The sequence below is a fragment of the Mobula birostris genome, chromosome 7 (genome assembly GCF_030028105.1).
Source record: "Mobula birostris isolate sMobBir1 chromosome 7, sMobBir1.hap1, whole genome shotgun sequence".
Taxonomy (NCBI): Eukaryota; Metazoa; Chordata; class Chondrichthyes; order Myliobatiformes; family Myliobatidae; genus Mobula; species Mobula birostris.
Genome location: NC_092376.1, coordinates 12,230,205 through 12,254,953, shown reverse-complemented (window position 1 = coordinate 12,254,953; position 24,749 = coordinate 12,230,205). Strand labels below are relative to the sequence as shown.

The following is a 24,749-nucleotide window of genomic DNA, read 5'->3' as shown; positions in this document are numbered from 1 at the left end:
GGTTCTTGGAGTTCGGCCGCCGTATCCTCGAGCCTTGGGTTCTTGGAGCTCGGACGGGGGATCCTCGAGACTTGGGTTCTTGGAGCTCGGCCGCTGCACCCTCGAGCCTTGGGTTCTTGGAGATTGGCCACTGGATCCTCGAGCCTTGGGTTCTTGGAGCTCGGCCACCGTACACTTCAGCCTTGGGTTCTTGGACCTCGGCGGCGGGATCCTCGAGCCTCGGGTTCGTGGAGCTCGGTTGTGGGATCCTCGATCCTTGGGTTCCTGGACCTCGGCAACGGGATCCTCGAGCCTTCTGTTTTTAGAGCTCAGCGGCTGGATCCTTGGCACTCAGGTTCTTGGTGCTCGGAAGAGGGAACCTGGAGACTTGGGTTCTGGGAGCTCGGCGGCGGGATCCTCGAGCCTTCGGTTCCTGGAGCTCAGCGGCGGGATCCGGCAGCCTTGGATTCTTGGAGCTTGGCGGCGGGATCCTGGAGTGTCCGAGCTCCAAGAACCCAAGTCAAGAAGATGCGGCGACCGAGATCCAAGATCCCAAAGGTCGAGGATCCGGCGGCCGAGCTCCAAGAAAATATGGCTCGAGGATCCGGAGGCCGAGCTCCAAGAGCCCAAGGCTTGAGGATCGCACCGCCGGGCTCCAGGAACACAAAGCTCGAGGATTGGGCCGTTGATCTCCAAGAATGGAAGGCTTGAGGATCCTGGTTCCGAGCTCCAAGAACCCAAGGCTCGAGGATCCCGCCGCCGAGCTCCAAGAACCTAAGGCTCTTGGAACCCGACGCCTAGTTCCAAGAATGGAAGGCTCGAGGGTCCTGCCACTAAGCTCCAAGAGCCTAAGTCTGGAGCATCCTGTTCCGAACTGCATGAAACCAAGGGTTGACGATCTGACGTCCGAGCTTCAAGCACTCCAGGCTCCAGGATCCAGTGGCCGAGCTTGAAGAACCCAAGGCTCGAGGATCCCGCATCTGAGCTTCAAGGACCCAAGACTCGGTGATCCCGCGGCCGAGCTCCAAGAACCCAAGGCTCGAGGATCCTGCCGCTGAGCTCTAAGAAATGAAGGCTCGAGGATCCCGCCGCCGAGCCCCAAGAACAGAAGGATCGAGGATCAGTCGTCCGAGCTTCAAGCACTCAAGGCTGGAGGATCCAGTGGCTGAGCTCGAAGAACCCAAGACTCGAGGACCCCACTTCCCAGCTCCAAGAATCCAAGGTTCGACGGTCCCGCGTCCAAGCTCCAAGACCCCAAGGCTCGAGGATCCCGCCGCTGAGCTCTTAGAAATGAAGGTTCGAGGATCCCTCCGCCGAGTTCCAAGACCCCAAGGCTCAAGGATCCCACGGCTGAACTCCAAGAACGGGTGGCTCGAGGATCCCGCCGACGAGCTCCAAGAACCCAAGACTCGAGGATCCCGCCTCTGAGCTCCAAGAAACCAAGACTCAAGTGTCCGGCGGCCGAGATATAAGAACCCAAGGGTCGAGGATCCGGTGGCCAAGCTCCAAGAACCCAAGGCTCGAGGATCCTGCCACCGAGCTCCAAGGACCCAAGTTCGAGGATCCCGCGTCCCAGCTCCAAGAACCCAAGGCTGGAGATCCCACGTCCGAGCTCCATGAACCCAAGGCTGGAGGAACCCACCGCCAAGCTCCAAGAACCCAAAGCTCAAGGATCGCTCCACTGATCTCCAAGAACCCAAGGCTGGGGGATGTGGCCGCCGAACTTCAGGAACCCAAGGCTCGAGGATCCCGCGTACAAGTTATAAGAACGGAAGACTCAAGGTTACCATTGCCGAGCTCCAAGAACCCAAGGTTTTAGGAACCCACCGCCCAACTCCAAGAATGGAAGGCTCGAGGATCCCGCCGCCAAGCTCTAAGAGCCTAAGTCTCGAGTATTGTGTGGCAGAGCTGCATGAAACCAAGGGTTGAGGATCCGGCGTCCGAGCTCCAAGACCCCAAGGCTCGAGGTTCCGGAGGCTGAGCTCCAAGACCCCAAGGCTCGAGGATCCCACGGCTGAGCTCCAAGAACGGGTGGCTCGAGGATCCCGCCAACGAGCTCCAAGAACCCAAGGCTCGAGGATCCCGCCTCCGAGCTCCAAGAAACCAAGACTCGATTGTCCGGAGGCCGAGCTATAGGAACCCAAGGTTCGAGGATCCGGTGGCCAAGCTCCAAGAACCCAAGGCTCCAGGATCCTGCCACCGAGCTCCAAGGACCCAAGTTCGTGGATCCCGCGTCCCAGCTCCAAGAACCCAAGGCTGGAGGATCCCACGTCCGAGCTCCATGAACCCAAGGCTCGAGTATCCCGCCAACAAGCGGGATCTATGAGTCGTCTGTTCTTTGAGATCGGCGGCGGGCTCCTCGAGCTTCAGGTTCTCAGAGCTCGGCTGTGGGTTCCTTGAGCCTTAGGTTCTTGGAGGTCAGCGGCGGGATCCTCAAGCCTTGTGTTCTTGGAGCTCGGCGGTGGGATCCTGGAGCCTTGGGTTTTTGGAGCTCGGACGCAGGATCCTTGAGACTTAGATTCTTGGAGCTCAGCAGCAGGATCCTCAAGCCTTGTGTTCTTGCAACTTGGCAGCGGGATTCTCGAACCTTCCTTTTTTGGAGCTCGGTGGCGGGTTTCTCTAGCCTTCGGTTTTTGGAGCTTGGCCGCCGTATCCTCGAGCCTTGGGTTCTTGGAGCTCAGCCGCTGCACCCTCGAGCCTTGGGTTCTTGGAGATCAGTCACCGGATCCTGGAGCCTTGGGTTCTTGGAGCTCGGCCACCGTCCACTTGAGCCTTGGGTTCTTGAAGCTCGGCCGCTGCACCCTCGAGCCTTGGGTTCTTGGAGATCGGCCACTGGATCCTCGATACTTGGGTTCTTGGAGCTCGGCGGCGGGATCCTCGAGCCTTGGGTTCCTGAACCTCGGCAGCGGGATCCTCGAGCCGTCTGTTTTTGGAGCTCAGCGGCTGGATCCTTGACACTCGGGTTCTTGGTGCTCGGACGAGGGACCCTGGAGACCTGGGTTCTGGGAGCTCGGCGGCGGGATCCTCGAGCCTTCGGTTCCTGGAGCTCAGAGGCGGGATCCGGCAGCCTTGGATTCTTAGAGCTCGGCAGCAGGATCCTGGAGTGTCCGGGCTCCAAGAACCCAAGTCAAGAGGATCCGGCGACCGAGCTCCAAGATCCCAAAGGTCGAGGATCCGGCGGCCGAGCTCCAGGAAAATATGGCTCGAGGATCCGGAGGCTGAGCTCCAAAACCAAGGCTTGAGGATCGCACCACCGGGCTCCAGGAACACAAAGCTCGAGGATGGCGCCGTTGATCTCCAAAAATGGAAGGCTTGAGGATCCCGGTTCCGAGCTCCAAGAACCCAAGGCTCGAGGATCCCGCCGCCGAGCTCCAAGAATGGAAGGCTCAAGGGTCCTGCCACTAAGCTCCAAGAGCCGAAGTCTGGAGCATCCTGTGCCGAACTGCATGAAACCAAGAGTTGACAATCTGACGTCCGAGCTTCAAGCACTCCAGGCTCGAGGATCCAGCGCCTGAGCTCGAGGAACCCAAGGCTCGAGGATCCCGCATCCGAGCTTCAAGAACCCAAGACTCGATCCCGTGGCCGAGCTCCAAGAACCCAAGGCTCGAGGATCCCGCCGCTGAGCTCTAAGAAATGAAGGCTCGAGGATCCCGCCGCCGAGCACCAAGAACGGAAGGCTCGAGGATCTGTCGTCCGAGCTTCAAACACACAAGGCTAGAGTATCCAGCGGCTGAGCTTGAAGAACCCAAGACTCGAGGACCCCGCGTCCAAGCTTCAAGAACCCAAGACTCGAGGATCCGGCTTCTCAGCTCCAAGAATCCAAGGTTCGACGATCCCGCGTACGAGCTCCAAGACCCCAAGGCTCAAGGATCCCGCAGCTGAGCTCTGAGAAATGAAGGCTCGAGGATCCCGCCGCCGAGCCTCAAGTACGGAAGGCTGAAGGATCCCGCGGCCGAGTTCCAAGACCCCAAGGCTCGAGGATCCTGCAGCCGAGCTCCAAGAATGGAAGTTTGGAGGATCCCGCCACCAAGCTCCAAGAGTGTAAGTCTCGAGTATACTGTGGCCGAGCTGCAAGAAACCAACGGTTGAGGATCCAGCGTCCGAGCTTCAAGCACTCAAGGCTCGAGGATCCAGCGGCCGAGCTCGAAGAACCCAGGGCTCGAGGATCCCGCATCCGAGCTTCAAGAACCCAAGACTCGAGGATCCCGCCACTGAGCTCTAAGCAATGAAGGCTCGAGGATCCCGCCGCCGAGCCCCAAGGACAGAAGGATCGAGGATCCGTCGTCCGAGCTTCAAGCACTCAGGGCTGGGGGATCCAGCGGCTGAGCTCGAAGAACCCAAGACTCGAGGATCCCGCTTCCCAGCTCCAAGAACCCAAGGTTCGACGATCCCGCGTCCGAGCTCCAAGACCCCAAGGCTCGAGGATCCTGCTGCTGAGCTCTAAGAAATGAAGGCTCAAGGATCCCGCCACCGAGCCTCAAGTACGGAAGTCTGGAGTATCCTGCGGCCGAGTTCCAAGACCCCAAGGCTCGAGGATCCCACGGCTGAGCTCCAAGAATGGGTGGCTCGAGGATCCCGCCGACGAGCTCCAAGAACCCAAGGCTTGAGGATCCCGCGTTCAAGCTCCAAGTACCCAAGACTTGAGGATCCAACGGCCGAGCTCCAAGAGCCCAAGGCTATCGGATCCCACCGCCGAGCTCCAAAAATAGAAGGCACGAGATCCTGCCGTAGAGCTCCAAGAACTCAAGGCTCGAGGAACCCGCGTCCGAGCTTCAAGAACCCAAGGCTCCAGGATCCCGCCGCCATGCTCCAAGGACCCAAGGCTTGAGGATCCCACGTCCAAGCTCCATGAACCCAATGTTGGCGGATCCCGCCGCCGAGTTCCAGAACCCATGGGTCGACGATCCGGCGTCCGAGCTCCAGGAACCCAAGGCTGGAGGATCTCGCCTCCAAGCTCCAAGAACCCCAGACTCGAGTATCCCGCCAACAAGCGGGATCTACGAGTCGTATGTTCTTGGAGCTCGGCAGCGGGTTCCTCGACCTTCAGGTTCTCAGAGCTCGGCTGCGGGTTCCTTGAGCCTTAGGTTCTTGGAGGTCGGCGGCGGGATCCTCAAGCCTTGTGTTCTTGGAGCTTGGTGGTGGGATCCTAGAGCCTTGGGTTTTTGGAGCTCGGACGCAGGATCCTTGAGACTTAGATTCTTGGAGCTCAGCAGCAGGATCCTCAAGCCTTGTGTTCTTGCAACTTGGCAGCGGGATTCTCGAACCTTCCTTTTTTGGAGCTTGGTGGCGGGTTTCTCAAGCCTTCGGTTCTTGGAGTTCGGCCGCCGTATCCTCGAGCCTTGGGTTCTTGGAGCTCGGACGGGGGATCCTCGAGACTTGGGTTCTTGGAGCTCGGCCGCTGCACCCTCGAGCCTTGGGTTCTTGGAGATTGGCCACTGGATCCTCGAGCCTTGGGTTCTTGGAGCTCGGCCACCGTACACTTCAGCCTTGGGTTCTTGGACCTCGGCGGCGGGATCCTCGAGCCTCGGGTTCGTGGAGCTCGGTTGTGGGATCCTCGATCCTTGGGTTCCTGGACCTCGGCAACGGGATCCTCGAGCCTTCTGTTTTTAGAGCTCAGCGGCTGGATCCTTGACACTCAGGTTCTTGGTGCTCGGAAGAGGGAACCTGGAGACTTGGGTTCTGGGAGCTCGGCGGCGGGATCCTCGAGCCTTCGGTTCCTGGAGCTCAGCGGCGGGATCCGGCAGCCTTGGATTCTTGGAGCTTGGCGGCGGGATCCTGGAGTGTCCGAGCTCCAAGAACCCAAGTCAAGAAGATGCGGCGACCGAGCTCCAAGATCCCAAAGGTCGAGGATCCGGCGGCCGAGCTCCAAGAAAATATGGCTCGAGGATCCGGAGGCCGAGCTCCAAGAGCCCAAGGCTTGAGGATCGCACCGCCGGGCTCCAGGAACACAAAGCTCGAGGATTGGGCCGTTGATCTCCAAGAATGGAAGGCTTGAGGATCCTGGTTCCGAGCTCCAAGAACCCAAGGCTCGAGGATCCCGCCGCCGAGCTCCAAGAACCTAAGGCTCTTGGAACCCGACGCCTAGTTCCAAGAATGGAAGGCTCGAGGGTCCTGCCACTAAGCTCCAAGAGCCTAAGTCTGGAGCATCCTGTTCCGAACTGCATGAAACCAAGGGTTGACGATCTGACGTCCGAGCTTCAAGCACTCCAGGCTCCAGGATCCAGTGGCCGAGCTTGAAGAACCCAAGGCTCGAGGATCCCGCATCTGAGCTTCAAGGACCCAAGACTCGATGATCCCGCGGCCGAGCTCCAAGAACCCAAGGCTCGAGGATCCTGCCGCTGAGCTCTAAGAAATGAAGGCTCGAGGATCCCGCCGCCGAGCCCCAAGAACAGAAGGATCGAGGATCAGTCGTCCGAGCTTCAAGCACTCAAGGCTGGAGGATCCAGTGGCTGAGCTCGAAGAACCCAAGACTCGAGGACCCCACTTCCCAGCTCCAAGAATCCAAGGTTCGACGGTCCCGCGTCCAAGCTCCAAGACCCCAAGGCTCGAGGATCCCGCCGCTGAGCTCTTAGAAATGAAGGTTCGAGGATCCCTCCGCCGAGCCTCAAATACGGAAGGCTGGAGTATACCGCGGCCGAGTTCCAAGACCCCAAGGCTCGAGGATCCCACGGCTGAACTCCAAGAACGGGTGGCTCGAGGATCCCGCCGACGAGCTCCAAGAACCCAAGACTCGAGGATCCCGCCTCTGAGCTCCAAGAAACCAAGACTCAAGTGTCCGGCGGCCGAGATATAAGAACCCAAGGGTCGAGGATCCGGTGGCCAAGCTCCAAGAACCCAAGGCTCGAGGATCCTGCCACCGAGCTCCAAGGACCCAAGTTCGAGGATCCCGCGTCCCAGCTCCAAGAACCCAAGGCTGGAGATCCCACGTCCGAGCTCCATGAACCCAAGGCTGGAGGAACCCACCGCCAAGCTCCAAGAACCCAAAGCTCAAGGATCGCTCCACTGATCTCCAAGAACCCAAGGCTGGGGGATGTGGCCGCCGAACTTCAGGAACCCAAGGCTCGAGGATCCCGCGTACAAGTTATAAGAACGGAAGACTCAAGGTTACCATTGCCGAGCTCCAAGAACCCAAGGTTTTAGGAACCCACCGCCCAACTCCAAGAATGGAAGGCTCGAGGATCCCGCCGCCAAGCTCTAAGAGCCTAAGTCTCGAGTATTGTGTGGCAGAGCTGCATGAAACCAAGGGTTGAGGATCCGGCGTCCGAGCTTCAAGCACTCAAGACTCGAGGATCCCGCTTCCCAGCTCCAAGAACCCAAGACTCGAGGATCCCACTTCCCAGCTCCAAGAACCCAATGTTCGACGATCCTGCGTCCAAGCTCCAAGATCCCAAGGCTTGAGGATCCCACGGCTGAGCTCTAAGAAATGAAGGCTCGAGGATGCCGCGGCCAAGCCCCAAGGACGGAAGACTCGAGGATCCCGCATCCAAGCTCCAAGAACCCAAGGCTGGAGCATCCTGCCACCGAGTTCCAAGAACCCAATGCTTGAGGATCCCACCACCGAGCTCGGAGAACCCAAGCCTCAAGAATCCCGCCAGCGATTTCCAAGAATCCAAGGTTTGAGGATCCCGCGTTCGAGCTCCAAGATCCTAAGGCTCGAAAATCTCACCGTCGAGCTCCAAAAACCCAAAGCTCAAGGATCCCGCGGCCGAGCTCTGAGAACCCAAGGGTCAAGGATCTGGCGTCCAAGCTCCAAGTACCTAAGGCTTGAGGATCCGGCGGCCGAGCTCCAAGAGCCCAAGGCTATCGGATCCCACCGCCGAGCGCCAAAAACAGAAGGCCCGAGATCCTGCCATTGAGCTCCAAGAACCCAAGGCTCGAGGATCCAGCCACCAGCTCCAAGAACAGAACGCTCGAGGCTCCTGCCACCAAGCTCCACTCCAAGAACACAGGTATCGAGGATCCCGCAGCTGAGCTCCAAGAACCCAAGGCTCGAGTATCCTGCCAGCAAGCGGGATCTTCGAGTCGCCTGTTCTTGGAGCTCGGCGGCGGGTTCCTCGAGCTTTAAGTTCTCGGAGCTCGGCTGCGGGTTCCTTGAGTTTTAGGTTCTTGGAGGTCGGCGGCGGGATCCTCAAGCCTTGTGTTCTTGGAGCTCGGCGGTGGGATCCTGGAGCCTTGGGTTTTTGGAGCTCGGACGCAGGATCCTTGAGACTTAGATCCTTGGAGCTCAGCAGTAGAATCCTCAAGCCTTGTGTTCTTGCAACTTGGCAGCGGGATTCTCGAACCTTTGGTTCTTGGAGCTCAGCCGCCGAATCCTCGAGCCTTGGGTTCTTGGAGCTCGGCCGCTGCACCCTCGAGCCTTGGGTTCTTGGAGATCGGCCACCGGATCCTAGAACCTTGGGTTCTTGGAGCTCGGTGGCGGGATCCTGCAGCCTTGGGTTCCTGGAGCTCGGCAGCGGGATCCTGGAGCCCTGGGTTCGTGGACCTCGGCAGCGGGATCCTCGAGCCTTGGGTTCTTGGAGCTCGGCCGCGGGATCCTCGAGCCTTGCGTTCTTGGATCTCGGCGGTGGGATCCTGGAGCCCTGGGTTCCTGAACCTTGGCAGCGGGATACTCCAGCCTTGGGTTCTTGGAGCTCGGCAGCGGGATCCTGGAGCCTTCTGTTCTTGGAGCTCGGCCACCGGATCCTTGCACTTGGGTTCTTTGTGCTTGGACGAGGGACCCTCGAGCCTTGGGTTCTTGGAGCTCAGCGGCGGGATCCTGCAGCCTTGGATTCTTGGAGCTCGGTGGCGGGATCCTTGAGTGTCCAAGCTTCAAGGTCCCAAAGGTCGAGGATCCGGCGGCCGAGTGCCAAGAAAATATAGCTCGAGGATCCAGCGGCCGAGCTCCAAGAACCTAAGGCTCGAGGATCCGGAGGCCGAGCTCCAAGAGCCCAAGGCTTGAGGATCGCACCGCCGAGTTCCAGGAACACAAGGCTCAAGGATTGCGCCGTTGCTCTCCAAGAGCGGAAGGCTTGAGGATCCCGGATCCGAGCTCTAAGAACCCAAGGCTCGAGGATCCCGCTGCCGAGCTCCAATATGCCAAGGCTTGAGAATACCGCGTCCGAGCTCAAAGAACCCAAGGCTCAACGATCCCGCTGCCGAGCTCCAAGAACCCAAGGCTGGAAGATCCCGCGTCGAGGTTCCGAGAACCCAATGTTCGAGGATCCCACCGCCGGGTTCCAGAACCCATGGGTCGTGGATCCGGCGTCCAAGCTCCAGGAACTCAAGGCTTGAAGATCCCGCGTCCGAGCTCCAAGAACCCAAGGCTCGAGGATCCCGCCGCCGAGCTCCAAGAACCTATGGCTCTTGGAACCTGACGCCTAGCTCCAAGAATGGAAGGCTCAAGGGTCCTGATACTAAGCTCCAAGAGCTTAAGTCTGGAGCATCCTGTGCCGAGCTGCATGAAACCAAGGGTTGACGATCCGGCGTCCGAGCTTCAAGCACTCAAGGCTCGAGGATCCCGCTTCTGAGCTCCAAGAACCCAAGGTTCGACGATCCCGCGTCCGAGCTCCAAGGCCCCAAGACACGAGGATCCCACCTATGAGCTCCAAGAACCCAATGCTCCTGGATCCTGCGGCCGATCTCCAAGAACTCAATGGTCCTGGATCCCACCGCCGATCTCCAGGAATCCAAAGTTCGAGGATCCCGCATCCAAGCTACAAGAACCCAAGGCTTGAAGATCCCGCGACCGTGCTCCAAGAACCTAAGGCTCAAGAATACCGCCGCCGAGCTCCAAGAACCCAAGGCTCGAGAAACCCGCCACCGAGCTCCAAGAAAGGAAGGTTTGAGAATCCCACTGCCAAGTTACAAGAACCCAAGCCTCGAGGATCCCGCCATCCAGCTCCAAGAAAGGAAGGCTCGAGGATCCCGCTGCTGAGCTCGAAGAACCCAAGGCTTGACGATCCCGCTGCCAAACTCCAAGAACAAACTCCAAGAACCCAAGTCTCGAGGATTCCACTGCTGAGCTCCAAAAACCCAAGGCTGGAGGATCCGGCGGCCGAGCTCCAAGAACCCAAGGCTCGAACGTCCGGCGGCCGACCTCCAAGAACCTAAGGCTCAAGGAACCAGCTGCCGAGCTTCGAGAACCTAAGGCTCAAGGAATCCTCCTCCGCCGAGCTCCAGGAACGGACGACTCGAAGATCCCGCTTGGCGGCGGGATCCTTAGGCCTTGGGTTCTTGGTGCTCAGTGGCGGGATCCTCGAGCATTCCGATCTTGGAGCTCGGCCGCCGGATCCTCGACACTTGGGTTCTTGGAGCTCGGCGGGGGGATCTTTGAGCCTTGGGTTCTTGGAGCTTGGCGGTGGGCTCCTTGAGTGTCCGAGCTCCAAGAACCCAAGTCACGAGGATCCGGCGACCGAGCTCCAAGAACCCAAAGCTCGAGGATCCGGCGACCGAGCTCTAAGATCCTAAAGCTCGAGGTTCCCGCGTCCGAGCTCCTAGAACAGACAGCTCGAGGTTCCCGCATCCGTGCTCCAAGAACAGTAGCCTCGAGGATCCCGCCGCCGAGCTCTAAGAACGGAATGCTCAAGGCTTCCGTGTCCAATGTCCAAGAACCCAAGGCTCGAGGTTCCCGCGTCCGTGCTCCAAGAACGGAAGCCTCGAGGATCCCGCCGCTGAGCTCTAAGAACGGAAGGCTCAAGGCTTCCGCGTTCAATGTCCAAGAACTCAAGGCTCGAGGGTCCCGCCTCCAAGCTCCAAGAACCCAGGGCTCGAGGCTCCCGCGTCCAAGCTCCAAGAACCCAAGGCCCGCGTCTGAGCTCCAAGAATGGAAGCCTCAAGGATCCTGCGGCCGAGCGCTCAGAACAGAAGCCACGAGTATCCCGTCGCCGAGCTCTAAGAATGGAAGGCTCAAGTCTCCCGCATCCAATGTCCCCAAGAACCCAAGGCTCGTGGGTCCCACGTCCGAGCTCCAAGAACGGAAGGCTCAAGGATCCTGCGTCTGAGCTCCAGAAACCCAAGGCTCGAGGCTCCCGCCTCCGAGCTCCAAGAACCCAAGGCTCGAGTCTCCTGCGTCAGAGCTCCAAGAACCCAAGGCTCAAGGTTCCCGCGTCCAATCTTCAAGAATGGAAGGCTCGAGGTTCCCGCGTCCGAGCTCCAAGAACAGACAGCTCAAGGATTTCGCGTCCGAGCTCCAAGAACCCAAGGCTCGAGGGTCCCGCGTCTGAGCTCCAAGAACGGAAACCTCGAGGATCCTGTGGCCGAGCTCTCAGAACGGAAGCCTCGAGGCTCCCATGTCCAAGCTCCAAGAATGGAAGTCTCGTGGATCCCGGGGACCAGCCTTGGGTTCTTGGAGTTCGGACGCGGTATCCTGGAGCCTTGGGTTCTTGGAGCTCGGCGGGGAGCTCTTTGAGCCTTGGGTTCTTGAAGCTTGGCGGTGGGCTCCTTGAGTGTCCGAGCTCCAAGAACCCAAGTCACGAGGATCCGGCGACCGAGCTCCAAGAACCCAAAGCTCGAGGATCCGGCGACCGAGCTCCAAGATCCTAAAGCTCGAGGTTCCCGTGTCCGAGCTCCTAGAACAGACAGCTCGAGGTTCCCGCATCCGTGCTCCAAGAACAGAAGCCTCGAGGATCCCGCCGCCGAGCTCTAAGAACGGAATGCTCAAGGCTTCCGCGTCCAATGTCCAAGAGCCCAAGGCTCGAGGTTCCCGCGTCCGTGCTCCAAGAACGGAAGCCTCGAGGATCCCACCGCTGAGCTCTAAGAACGGAAGGCTCAAGGCTTCCGCGTTCAATGTCCAAGAACTCAAGGCTCGAGGGTCCCGCCTCCGAGCTCCAAGAACCCAGGGCTCGAAGCTCCCGCGTCCAAGCTCCAAGAACCCAAGGCCCGCGTCTGAGCTCCAGGAATGGAAGCCTCAAGGATCCTGCGGCCGAGCGCTCAGAACAGAAGCCACGAGTATCCCGTCGCCGAGCTCTAAGAATGGAAGGCTCAAGTCTCCCGCATCCAATGTCCCCAAGAACCCAAGGCTTGTGGGTCCCACGTCCGAGCTCCAAGAATGGAAGGCTCAAGGATCCTGCGTCTGAGCTCCAGAAACCCAAGGCTCGAGGCTCCCGCCTCCGAGCTCCAAGAACCCAAGGCTCGAGTCTCCTGCGTCAGAGCTCCAAGAACCCAAGGCTCAAGGTTCCCGCGTCCAATCTTCAAGAATGGAAGGCTCGAGGTTCCCGCGTCCGAGCTCCAAGAACAGACAGCTCAAGGATTTCGCGTCCGAGCTCCAAGAACCCAAGGCTCGAGGGTCCCGCGTCTGAGCTCCAAGAACGGAAACCTCGAGGATCCCGTGGCCGGGCTCTCAGAACGGAAGCCTCGAGGCTCCCATGTCCGAGCTCCAAGAATGGAAGTCTCGTGGATCCCGGGGACCAGCCTTGGGTTCTCGGAGCTCGGCCGCGGGATCCTGGAGCCTTGGGTTCTCGGAGCTCGGCCGCGGGATCCTGGAGCCTTGGGTTCTTGGAGCTCGGCCGCGGGATCCTGGAGCCTTGGGTTCTTGGAGCTCGGCCGCGGGATCCTGGAGCCCTGGGTTCTTGGAGCTCGGCCGTGGCATCCTGGAGCTTTGGGTTCTTGGAGCTCGGCCGCGGGATCCTGGAGCTTTGAGTTCTTGGAGCTCGGCCGCGGGATCCTCGAGTGTCCGAGCTCCAAGAACCCAAAGCTCGAGGATCTGGCGGCCGAGCTCCAAGAACCCAATGCTCCTGGATCCCGCCGCCGAGCTCCAGGAATCCAAAGTTCGAGTATCCCGCATCCGAGCTGCAAGAATCCAAGGCTCGAAGATCCCGCGGTCCAGCTCCAAGAACACAGGTATCAAGGATCCCGCAGCCGAGCTCCAAGTACCCAAGGCTTGAGTATCCCGCCGCCAAGCGGGATCTTCTAGTCGCTGCCCTTGGAGCTTGGCGGCGGGTTCCTCCAGCCTTAGGTTCTCAGAGCTTGGCGGCGGGTTCCTCGAGCCTTAGGTTCTCGGAGCTCGGCGGCAGGATCCTCGAGCCTGGGGTTCTTGGAGCTCGGCCGCCGGACGTTCGAGCCTTGGGTTCTTGGAGCTCAGCCACCGGATCCTCGAGCCTTGGGTTTTTGGAGCTCGGTAGTGGGATCCTGGAGCCTTGAGTTCTTGGAGCTCGGACGCGGGATCCTCAAAACTTGGGTTCTTGGAGTTCGGCAGCGGGATCGTCAAGCCTTGGGTTCTTGGAGCTCGACAACGGGATCCTCGAGCCTTGGGTCCTTGGAGCTGGGCGGCGGGATTCTCGAGCCTTCCTTTCTTGGAGCTGGATGGCGGGATCCTCGAGGCTTGGGTTCTTGGAGCTCGGACGTGGGATCCTCAACCCTTGGGTTCTTAGAGCTCGGCGGGATCCTAGAGCCTTCTCTTCTTGGAGCTCGGCCGCCGGATACTGGAGCCTTGGGTTTTGGGAGTTCGGACACGGTATCCGCGATCCTTGGGATCTTGGAACTCGGCCGTGGGATCCTCGAGCCTTGGGTTCCTGGAGCTCGACGAGGGTTCCTCGAGTCTTCGTTTCCTGGAGCTCGGCAGCTGGGATCCTGGAGCCTTGGGTTCTTGGAGCTCGGACGCAGGATCCACGAGACTTGGGTTCTTGGAGCTCAGCAGCAGGATCCTCGAACCTTGGGTTCTTGGAGCTCGGACGCGGGATCTTCGAGCCTTCCTTTCTTGGAGCTCGGCGGGATCCTGGAGCCTTCTTTTCTTGGAGCTCGGCCGCTGGATCCTCGAGCCTTGGGTTCTTGGAGCTCGGTGGCAGGATCCTCGAGCCTTCCGTTCTTGGAACTCGGTGGTGGGATCCTCGAGCCTTAGATTCTTGGAGCTTTGACGCAAGATCCTCGAGCCTTAGGTTCTTGGAGCTCAGCCGCGTGATCCTCGCCGTTTCCGTTCTTGGAGCTCAGCTGCGGGATCCTCGAGTGTGGTGCTTTTGGAGCTCTGCCATGGTACCTTCGAGGCTTAGGTTCTTGGAGCTCGGATGTGGGATCCTCAAACCTTGGGTTCTTACAGCTTGGCCGCCGGATCCTGGAGCCTTGGGTTTCTGGAGCTCGGCCGCCGTATCCTGGAGCCTTGTGTTCTTGGAGCTCGGCCGCAGGATCCTTTAGCCTTCCATCCTTGGAGATCGGCGGCGGGATCCTCAAGCCTTGGGTTCCTGGACCTCGGCAGCGGGATCCACGAGCCTTGGGTTCCTGGACCTCGGCAGCGGGATCCTCGAGCCTTATGTTCTTGGAGCTTGGCAGCCGGATCCTCTATCCTTGGGTTTTAGGATCTCGGCAGCGGGTTCCTCGAGCACTTGGTTCTTGGAGCTCGGCGGCAGGATGCTTGAGCCTTTGGTTCTTGGAGCTCAGCGTCAGAATCCTCGAGCCTTGGGTTCTTGGAGCTCAGCGTCGGAATCCTCGAGCCTTGGGTTCTTGGAGCTCGGCCGCAGGATCCTCGAGCCTTGGGTTCTTGGAGCTTGGCCGCTGGGTCCTCAACCCTTGGGTTCTTGGAGCTCGGCTTCAGGACCCTCGAGGCTTAGGTTCTTGGAGCTTGGCCGCGGGACCCTGCAGCCTTGGATTCTTGGAGCTCGGCGGCGGGATCCTCGAGTGTCTGAGCTCCAAGAACCCAAGTCATGAAGATCGGCGACCGAGCTCCAAGAACCCAAGGCTTGAGGATCTGGCGGCCGAGCTCCAAGAACCCATGACTCGAGGATCCAGCGGCCGAGATCCAAGATCTCAAAGTTCGAGGATCCGGCGAGCGAGCCCCAAGAACGCAAGGCTCGAGGATCCCGCAGCCGAGTTCCAAGAAGCTATGGCTTGAGGATCCAGCGGCAGAGCTCCAAGAACCCAAGGCTTGAGGATCTGGAGGCCGAGCTCCAGGAACACAAAGCTCGAAGATCGCACTGCTGATCTCCAAGAACGGAAGGCTCGAGAATCCCGGTTCCGAGCTCCAAGAACCCAAGGCTTGAGGATGCCGTATCCTACCTCAAAGACCCCAAGGCTCGATGATCCCGCTGCCGAGCTCCAAGAACCCAATGTTCGAGGATCCCGCTGCCGAGCTCCAGAACCCATGGGTTGAGGATCCGGCGTCCGAGCTCCAGGAATCCAAGGCTCGAGGATCCCGCGTCCAAGATCCAAGAACCCAAGGCTTGAGGATCCCGCCGCTGAGCTCCAAGAACCCAAGGATCGAGCATCCGGCAGCTGAGCTCCAATAACCCAAGGCTCGAGTCTTCCGTGTCCAAGCTCCAAGAATCCAAGGCTCGAGGTTCCCGCGTCCGTGCTCCAAGAACGGAAGCCTCGAGGATCCCGCCGCCGAGCTCTAAGAACGGAAGGCTCAAGGCTTCCGCGTTCAATGTCCAAGAACTCAAGGCTTGAGGGTCCCGCCTCCAAGCTCCAAGAACCCAAGGCTCGAGGCTCCCGCGTCCAAGCTCCAAGAACCCAAGGCCCGCGTCTGAGCTCCAAGAATGGAAGCCTCAAGGATCCTGCGGCCGAGCGCTCAGAACAGAAGCCACGAGTATCCCATCGCCGAGCTCTAAGAATGGAAGGCTCAAGTCTCCCGCATCCAATGTCCCCAAGAACCCAAGGCTCGTGGGTCCCACGTCCAAGCTCCAAGAACGGAAGGCTCAAGGATCCTGCGTCTGAGCTCCAGAAACCCAAGGCTCGAGGCTCCCGCCTCCGAGCTCCAGGAACCCAAGGCTCGAGTCTCCCGTGTCAGAGCTCCAAGAACCCAAGGCTCAAGGTTTCCGCGTCCGATCTCCAAGAATGGAAGGCTCAAGGTTTCCGCGTCCGATCTCCAAGAATGGAAGGCTCAAGGTTCCTGCATCCGATCTCCAAGAACAGACAGCTCAAGGATCTGGCGTCCAAGCTCCAAGAACCCAATGCTCGAGACTCCCGCCGCCGAGCTCCAAGAACCCAAGGGTCAAGGGTCCCGCAGCCGAGCTCCAAGAACTCAAGGGTCGAGGGTCCCATGGCCGAGCTCCAAGAACCCAAGGCTCGAAGGTCCCGCGGCTGAGCTCCAACAACCCAAGGCTCGAGGGTCCCATGGCCGAGTTCCAAGAACAGATGTCTCAAGGATCCCACGACCGAGCTCCAAGAACGGAAGTCTCATGGATCCCGGGGACCAGCCTTGGGTTCTTGAAGCTCGGATGCGGGATCCTGGAGCCTTGGGTTCTTGGAGGTCAGCCGCCGGATCCTCGAGCCTTGGGTTCTTGGAGCTCGGCCGCGGGATCCTCGAACCTTGGGTTCTTGGAGCTCGGCCATGGAATCCTTGAGGGTTGGGTTCTTGGAGCTCTGCCGCGGGATCCTCGAGGCTTGGGTTCTTGGAGCTCTGCCGAGGGATCCTCGAGCCTTGGATTCTTGGAGGTTGGCCGCCGGATCCTCGAGCCTTTGGTTCTTGGAGCTCGGCCACGGGATCCTCGAGCCTTGGGTTCTTGGAGCTCGGCCACGGGATCCTCGAGCCTTGGGTTCTTGGAGCTCAGCCGCGGGATCCTGGAGTCTTTGGTTCTTGGAGCTCGGCTGCGGGATCCTCACGACGTGGGTTGTTGGAGCTTGGCCGTGGGATCCTCGAGACTTACGTTCTTGGAGCTCGGATGCAAGATCCTCTAGCCTTCCCTTCTTGGAGCTGGGACGCGGGATCCTCGAGGGTTGGGTTTTTGTAACTTGGTCTAGAGGCCTGAGCTTGGAGACAGGCTGGGGTCTTTGCTCTTGAGGCCTGATGCTGGGGCCTTGGGTCATGAGCTTGGCTGCAGGCTGGGGCCTTCAGGCTTGCGTCCCTGGAGCTTGGGCTGCGGGACCCACGAGGCTTGCGTCCCTGGAGCTTGGGCTGCGGGATCTTTATCTTGAAATGTGGAGGCTGATAACTCAGAGACTGGAGCAGAGAGACCGACTGGGAACTGAACATCCCCATAGAGCCAGGACTTGTCCTTTGAAAAGCCAGGACTCATCATTAACATGCCACTAACATTAGACAGGACAGAAAATGGACATAGAGACGGGACTTATACTTAGACAAGCCGGGACTCAACCTCTCCACACCAAGGTAGGACAGGTCCACCTGTTGGGTAACAGCAGAACAGCCAGACTTACCCCACTGAGGCAAGGACAAGAAGAAACAAACACCAAAGAACAACAGACAGTTCCATCTCTGCTTCGGGGTTGCTCCGAGTGCAGTTACAGCAGCAACGTCCGCTGGCTACGGAAACAGCCGGATCCCTACCTAGCTCGGAGTGGCTGACGGCCACTCAGCTGGCCCGAGAATCAGCCGAATCCATACCGCAAAGACTACTCCAACAAGTGGCAACAAGGCTCCATGAAGCAGTGGTCCTCCAACCAGGCCTAGAGATCACAAACAGTTTCACTAGCCTTCCATCAGCAGGTTGCTCCAAGGGGGACTGACAAGACAAACCAGCAGCCCACACTCAACCCCAAGGCTATTTATATTCCAAGTTCAAAGGTGGGAATCAGGTGCCTATGATTAACTCAACCAAACGAGGGACAGCTGGAAGACCCGGAGTCCTGAGTCCACGGACCAAACCGTGAACCGGAATGTGGACTTCATGGACCAGACCATGACAGCGACACGGGTAGACAGGGTAGTGAAGAAGATGTAGACAGATTCTCATGCTTTATAGATCTGTGACTCTAAGTGTAAATGATCCTCTCATTATCTAATTGTAAGCTGTTGAATATACTTTCTCTTTTTTTCTCCCAGAGAAATAAGACTGCTGGAATCCATGGCACCTGGATGAGCACAGGGAAATGGAGGCCTTCACTGCATGAGCCAGTAATAAAGACGGGAGCGATCAGTCCACAAAACTATCCCGAGAGAGCAGGTCCTCACTGCAATTGAACAGTGCTCCGCGGTTGGTCCCTCTGTGTCCCATCCATCTCTGGATGCTAATTCGACAGCTACTGGCATTCCCCTCCACAGGTCGACTGAGTTGTGGAGTTGGTGTGAAAGCACCTCTCTTTCCTCAGGTCTGTTTCCATCCCCTCCATCCTGGGGTCCGAGGGTTCACTCTTCCACCTCTAAATTTACTTTGATGTTGCTTCATTTCTACTTTTTAAAATTGCCATTTCTGTGTGTCAGTGAGCATTTGTCACCCTGACCAGCTCAGCTTGAAGTTGTTTAGTCCAATTGTTTCTCAGCGACATTTGACAACCGGTTCTTCCCTGGGTTGGACTTTCATGTCCAGCCTCTGTGACCCCACATCAGCAACAGGAACCAACACTGCTCAGCATTGCTCAGAGTTACCACCCTGGCATTGAAGACAGCTAGTCCACGCGGTCAATTCTAGACAGTGGGGTCCGAGGAGGTACACCCTGCCACTGAGGCAAAGCAGATCCCCCAGTTGCTCCACCCAATGGTGCAGAGTGGGAAGGGCAGGTTAAGACCGCTCGCCAACCGGGCCATACCATTAGGTAAACCCCGGTACACACTGGCACCAAGACCTCCCTGAATAGAGGAAGAGTCCTTGTCTGGCGCCAGCTGAATCTGAGGAAGCTGTGCCCACTGGTGCCAGAATCAGGCTAGTTCCCCCAAGCACCGACAGCTACTGTTAGTGAGCCCTTCATCACGAGCACACATCACGCTCTCTGCTGGCACCTGCCCAGCCCCAGGACCCTGGTCTCCCATTGGCGTCAGCTGATTTGGGGAGCCACCCTCTCAGACTCCACCACACACGACGGCACCATGTTCTGGGTGAGTTAAGCTTTGGGGAGGCATTCACAGGTCTCAATTGGCCCTCTCCCAAACGTGACCCCATCTGCAGCGGCTCTGAACAATTCCTGTGACAGTCATCTGGGTTCCTGGGGCTGCCATACCCAGGGAGGGTATATGGGCCTTGGTGGCACCTCCCCCGAGTCCCAAGAGTTCATGGCAAGGGCTGAACTCCTTCAGCTCATGAAATTATGAACTCAAAGCTGGATTCCACCATCATCCCTGTTTCTAGGGATTCCCTTTAAACCTTCCTTCCCTGCTGGTTCACCTCAAGAAAGCTTCCTGATGGCATGCCACCTTCTGGAACCCAGCAGGACCCTAAGTCAGTCATGACCTCCTGTCATTTTGGCCGAGGTACTGAACCCAAGAGTGATCTGAGCTGAACTGAGGATCCACAAGTACGTAAGTTCATCCTTCCAATGTCTCCTTCTGATCCACACCCTCCAGCAGCTCAGAACTTACAGGCAAGTTGAGGTAGCAACTGTTGCCTGAGTGAAGATCAACTTCCAAGAGGGTCTCCTAAGGCAGCAGTCAGTGGGACCCTCGATGGTGGAGCAAGTTCCCTCATCCTAGTCACCTGACCTTTACCTGCCCTTCCACCTCAGGCCTCTTCCTGGTCCTGTGCTGTGGCAGCAGAACCTTCAGGAAATCCCTCACTGGTTCTCAAGGTGCAGGGACATAGCTAACTCATAGCTTTGACTCCCATCCTTGACCCCCTCCCCACCCCACCAGCCTCTCTGAGGATGTGCCTGGACCTCAATCCCCTTCGTGCTACGCTGTCCTGGGGAGGGGCTACCAAGCTGAGAGAGCTGCTCACATCCCCGGACAAACACCATTCTGCTCGGACCTCAGGTGGACAGAGTGGAGGCTCCATAGTCTGTGGTTCTTTTCCAGCTCCTGTTGCTTGGGGATGCCTGATCTCCAGGATACTACCAGAAGTTGCAACAGATGGAGGTCCTTGATAACCCGTTCCTGGTCTCACAAACCGACCTTGTACATCCTTGTGTTTCACTACTGCTGGGCCAGATCAAGAGCCCCCAGGAGAATGCCAAGTCACCTGACGTTTAAAGAAGAGCCTACCTTCTGCAGGGAATCTCTTCATTCCAACGTACTGCATACACTGCTGGACACTGTCCAACTTAACCTTAGGGTGAGGAAGGCGCATCCTGTGAGGGAACATATTCTGGCTCGCGGGACAAATTGGTCAAAGTGAGGATTATTCCCCAGCCCAAACAGGAGCTGAAGGGTCAGGACATTGACCTGGAACTTCCAGCTTCTGACTGGGGACTGGCTGTTTTAAGGCGGAACTCGCATCAGATTCAGGAATTCCAGCCATGAGGCATTAATGGAGAACATTCACTTTGATCATGTCTGTCAAGGGCACTTTAAGCTTCTCTTCCACGCCCCTCCTCCTTCCTCATACTCTGGGCTGCTTGACTGGTCACCAGCAGTGTGTGGAGAACGGCTGGGCTGAAGATCTGAGAACCAGAAGAAGAGACAATCAAAGGAGAAGCAAGTCTGCAACAGAGTGACAGCTTCTTTCATCCAGGGTTCCTTAGTTTTATCATATTGGGTCTGCGAATCTCCGTGAGTCTGCTGGGGTAGTCAAAGGCCCAACGTCTGTGTGTCCTGGTCTGAATCCTTTGCTAGAGATCGCAGAAGCTGCAGTGTTTTGGGGTTAGCATGCGCGTGTGTGGGTGGGATGGGGTAAAGGGGCTTGGTTTGATGTTATTGTTTTTCTTGCTTGTTGTGTTTTGTTTTATTTAGAGATACAGCACGGAACAGGCCGTACCTATTGAGGCGCAGCTCCCAGCAACCCACCTATTTAACCCCAACCTTATCACAGGACAATTTACAATGACCAATTAACCTACTAACCGGTATGTCTTTGTACTGTGGGACGAAACCCATACGGTCACGGGGCAAACGTGCAAAATCCTTACTGACGATGCCAGAATTGAACTCCGAGCTCCAACGCCCCTGGGCAGTAATAGCGTTGCACTCGCCCCTATGCTACCGTAGTGCCCCCGTGTTCCATGTCGATCTGCTAAACATTGTGGGCATGCACATGGCGTAGCATACACGGCACAGCACATCACACAAACCAATCTTCCGTCCGTGGACTCACTTTACACCGCACGCTGTCGGAGCAGTCCTGCCAGGATAATCAAGGGCACGACCCACCCAGCCAACAGACTTTTTGTCCCTCTTCCCTCCGGGAGAAGGTTCAGGAGCTTGAAGACTCGTACGGCCAGATTTGGGAACAGCTTCTTTCCAACTGTGATAAGACTGCTGAACGGATCCTGACCCAGATCTGGGCCGTACCCTCCAAATATCCGGACCTGTCTCTCAGTTTTTTTGCAACATCTTACTCCCCATTTTTCTATTTTCTACTTATGATTTATAATTTAAACTTTTAATATTTACTAATTTTAACTATTTTTAAAATTTTTAATATTTAATATTTGTAATCCAGGGAGTGTGAAGCGCAGAATCAAATATCGCTGTGATGATTGTACATTCTAGTACCAATTGTCTGGTGACAATAAAGTATAAGGTATGCTATGTCACGGCCGGAATGTGTGGCTGCCCCCAGCACACCTTTTGGTGTGTTGGTTATTAACGCAAATGCATTTCACTTAATGTTTTGATTAACTCATGATAAATAAACTTGATTCTTGAAAATTTTTCTCCACCTGTGTCTCTCAGCTGCTCTTCAACATGAAAAGTTTAATTTATTCTACATTCTTCATAAGTTTTGCAACATAGAATGGCCAATATATCTATACTGGAACTGAGAACAACAACCTGATTGCTCTCAGTTATTTTCTTGTAGCCTATTTTCCCTGACGTTCCTTCCAATGTCTTCATGATGCTCCAATCCACCTACACTAAGATGTTAATTTATGGTGGCTGGATGACGGACTTTGTGAGGTGGGATGAAAATGAACTGCCAAGGGCAAACTCTTACCCCGTCCACGGGGAGAAGGTATGAAGTCCACGCAGACAGTAGCCATGGTCAGAATTGAAAGGCTTCGACAGAGTGGTTGTGGAGAGGATGCTTCCTGTGGTGGGGGCGTATAAGACCAGGGGACACAGCCTCAGAAAAGAGGGATGTTCAATTAGAAAGGAGATAAAAAGGAATTTCTTTAGCCAGAGAGTGGTAAATTTATTACCACAGGTGGCTGCTCAGGCCAAATCATTGAGTATATTTAAGGCAGACATTTATAGGTTCTTGATTAGTCAGAACATGAAGGAATACAAGGAGAAGGCAGGAAATTGGAGCTGAGAAGAAGATTGATCAGCCAAAATGAAATGCCAAAGCAGACTTGATGAGCCAAATAGCTGATATCTGCTCCTGTATCCTATAGTCTTACATATATTTATAGCTAGGGTGCCTAAGACCTTTACACCAGACTGCATTTGTCAATGTGGAATGGAGAACGAGTTTGTAAATCTGGTGGGTATAAAAGATGTTGGAAGGAGTGGAGTGGCGCGGGTAGATTGTGGGACAGGTGCCAGAGAAAGAGAGCCGGAGGCAGTAGGGTGGTGGGGGTGCAGACACATCCAGCAGTGAGGGACCAGGCAAGGTCCTTTGATGTCTCAAGTCTGCCCCTATGTTCTTCTGGTCTTATGTAATTAGACATCATTGGCTTAGACATCACTTCCAGTAAGATGGAAGCACTTTTCCAACACAGCAGCTTCTAAGGGTGTCATTGTCCTTTTTAAATACAAGACCCCACTGGACATTAAGAACTTAAAGTACTGCAGGCCTACCCCATTAGTGAGTTGCTAATGGTAGAGAGATTGAAAGAGTAGGATTAGGGAGGTGTTGGCTCCAATAGAGGTGTTGTAGAGTGGCGTCCAAACTGGAGTTGGTGCTGCTTCCCGGAGTTCACTCGTCGTATGCTGTTTTGTGTTTCAATGCAGATAAAGCACTTCAGAGCAGAAACAGATATTCTGCCTAGTCCAACGAACCCACACGTGAAGCATAGACCTCCTCCAGTCCATCCATGTACTTATGCAGTTAAATGTTGAAATCATACACACCTCAATCACTTCCCTTTGGCAGGACATAAATAAGGGCTCGTCCGGGATTTGAACCCGGGACCTCTCGCACCCTAAGCGAGAATCATACCCCTAGACCAACGAGCCATGTTTTCATTTTGATGCTATTTTTTTACTGAAACATTCGTGGACTCAGGGTTTTGGACTTTTTTTGTGTGTGAACTTTATTTTACTGATATACGTGCTTGCTATTTTATATGTGCGATATGTGCTGTGCATGACTATTGGTACTGTTTTGTACTTTGGTTCTGGAGTAATACAGTTCCATTTGGCTGTATTCATGGATATCCACAGATGGTTGAATGACAATTAAATTTGTACTTGAATTAATTTGGCACAATATTGTGAGCTGAAGGACCTGTTCCTTTACCATTTAATGTTTTAAGAAGATTATATCATATTATTTTATCCTTCTATGTAATCTTCTCTGGTCATCTTTGATTAAAGCCAGTAGCTTTGTCCATCAATAAATGACCTTAAACCTTTGCCGTCCATGTTGCTGAAGGGAGTTCCGATATTTTGACCTAGCACCAATGAAGGAATGATGATGTATTTTCAAGGTGGTGTGTGAGCTGGAGGAAAAGCTCTAGGTGGAAGTAATCCTTTGCATCTTGTCCTATTGTTTTCCTTCTGGCAGAAACCAAATGATTAGGAGAGGCTGTGGAGAAACCCATGCAAGATCCAGCAGTGTGTCTTCTAGAAAGTACAGATTGCAGTCGCTATGTGAAAAAATTAATTGAAGCTGCTTTGTCCTGGATGGTATTGAGTTTTTAAAGATCAAAGTTCAAAGTACAGTTATTATCAATGTATGTATATATTATACAACCTTGAGATTCATCTCCTTACAGATAACTACAAAACAAAAAACCCATAAAAAGAACCAATATGCAAAAATGGTAAAACAAGCAAATCATGCAAGCAATGAGAGTAAGGAGATAGCTCAGAGTAGCCAGAACAGGCCACAAGCTTGGTTCAGTGCAGAACTGAGTTAACTTCACGGAGCAGCGAGCCAAACTGGCCTGGTGCTTGCCTCTCATCCCAGCACCGTGCCTTTTCAATCTGGATTTAAACCGCCCAAACATTGAGCTGTCCCTCGCTCTCGGACTGGGACCCTGCAGCTTCGATCGGCTCTGGGCCTGGACCCCACTGTCACTCTTCAGCCCGTACACTACCTTTCCCTATCAGCCAGGTGTTTAGTTTGATCAAACCTTGGGTCTTTCCTTGCTCTCGGTTTGGTGGATGGACCTTACTCCAACTCTGCTTCACCTCCACTTGCCTCAACTCTGTCTATGCACTACGTACTATGAACTTTTTCAGTCTACGGTTTTTATATTCTGTGTTGTTCTGCTTTTTTTTTGTACAGGCAAGGAGGATATGAGGTTGACATTCTTGTTGCATTTTTTTGTGCAGGGGGTGTGTTTTCTGTTTATCTTTCAGTTGCCTCCCATGGTTTTTCTTTGTTTCGTGGCTATCTGGAGAAGATAAATCTCAGAGTTGTATTCTGATACATACTTTGATAATAAATGAACCTTTGAACCTTTAAACATTTGACCTCACCTCTACTCTGCCTCACCTTCACCCACCTCTCCATAATTTGCTGTGATCATTTACCAGAAACTTTACCAGGAAAAGTGTTAGTAATAAGGTATTTAGTCGTCATTGTTGGAACTGTACATATCTGGGCAAATTGAGAGATTTTTATCACTTACGCCTTGTAGGTGGTGAGAAAGACTTCAGGGAGTCAGGAGGATGTGAGGAGGAATACCAATTAGCATATCACAAAAATGTTTCTCATTCATCTGCTTTAAGGCTGACAAATCCATATTTATTTTGAACTTATTCTCATAACTTTGATATGTGCAATTAAGTGTTTATGGGGTTGTGATTTTTCTCAAAGACTCCAATTAGTCTGTTATTGAACAAATTCCATAACTTCCAACTGTTTTGCATTTTACTTCAGTCAGAGAAAATGAATCAGAACCAGAACCAAATTTATTATCACTGTCTT

The 24,749-nt window shown here is 55.6% G+C and overlaps 1 non-coding gene across 1 annotated transcript; it reads right to left on the bottom strand.

Moving 5' to 3' along the window:
• Positions 1-22,756: 22,756 nt before the first annotated feature.
• Positions 22,757-22,828, bottom strand: trnap-agg (transfer RNA proline (anticodon AGG)). Its single transcript has one exon. It is a non-coding gene; the product is annotated as a tRNA-Pro (tRNA).
• Between the last annotated feature and the right edge of the window lie 1,921 nt (positions 22,829-24,749).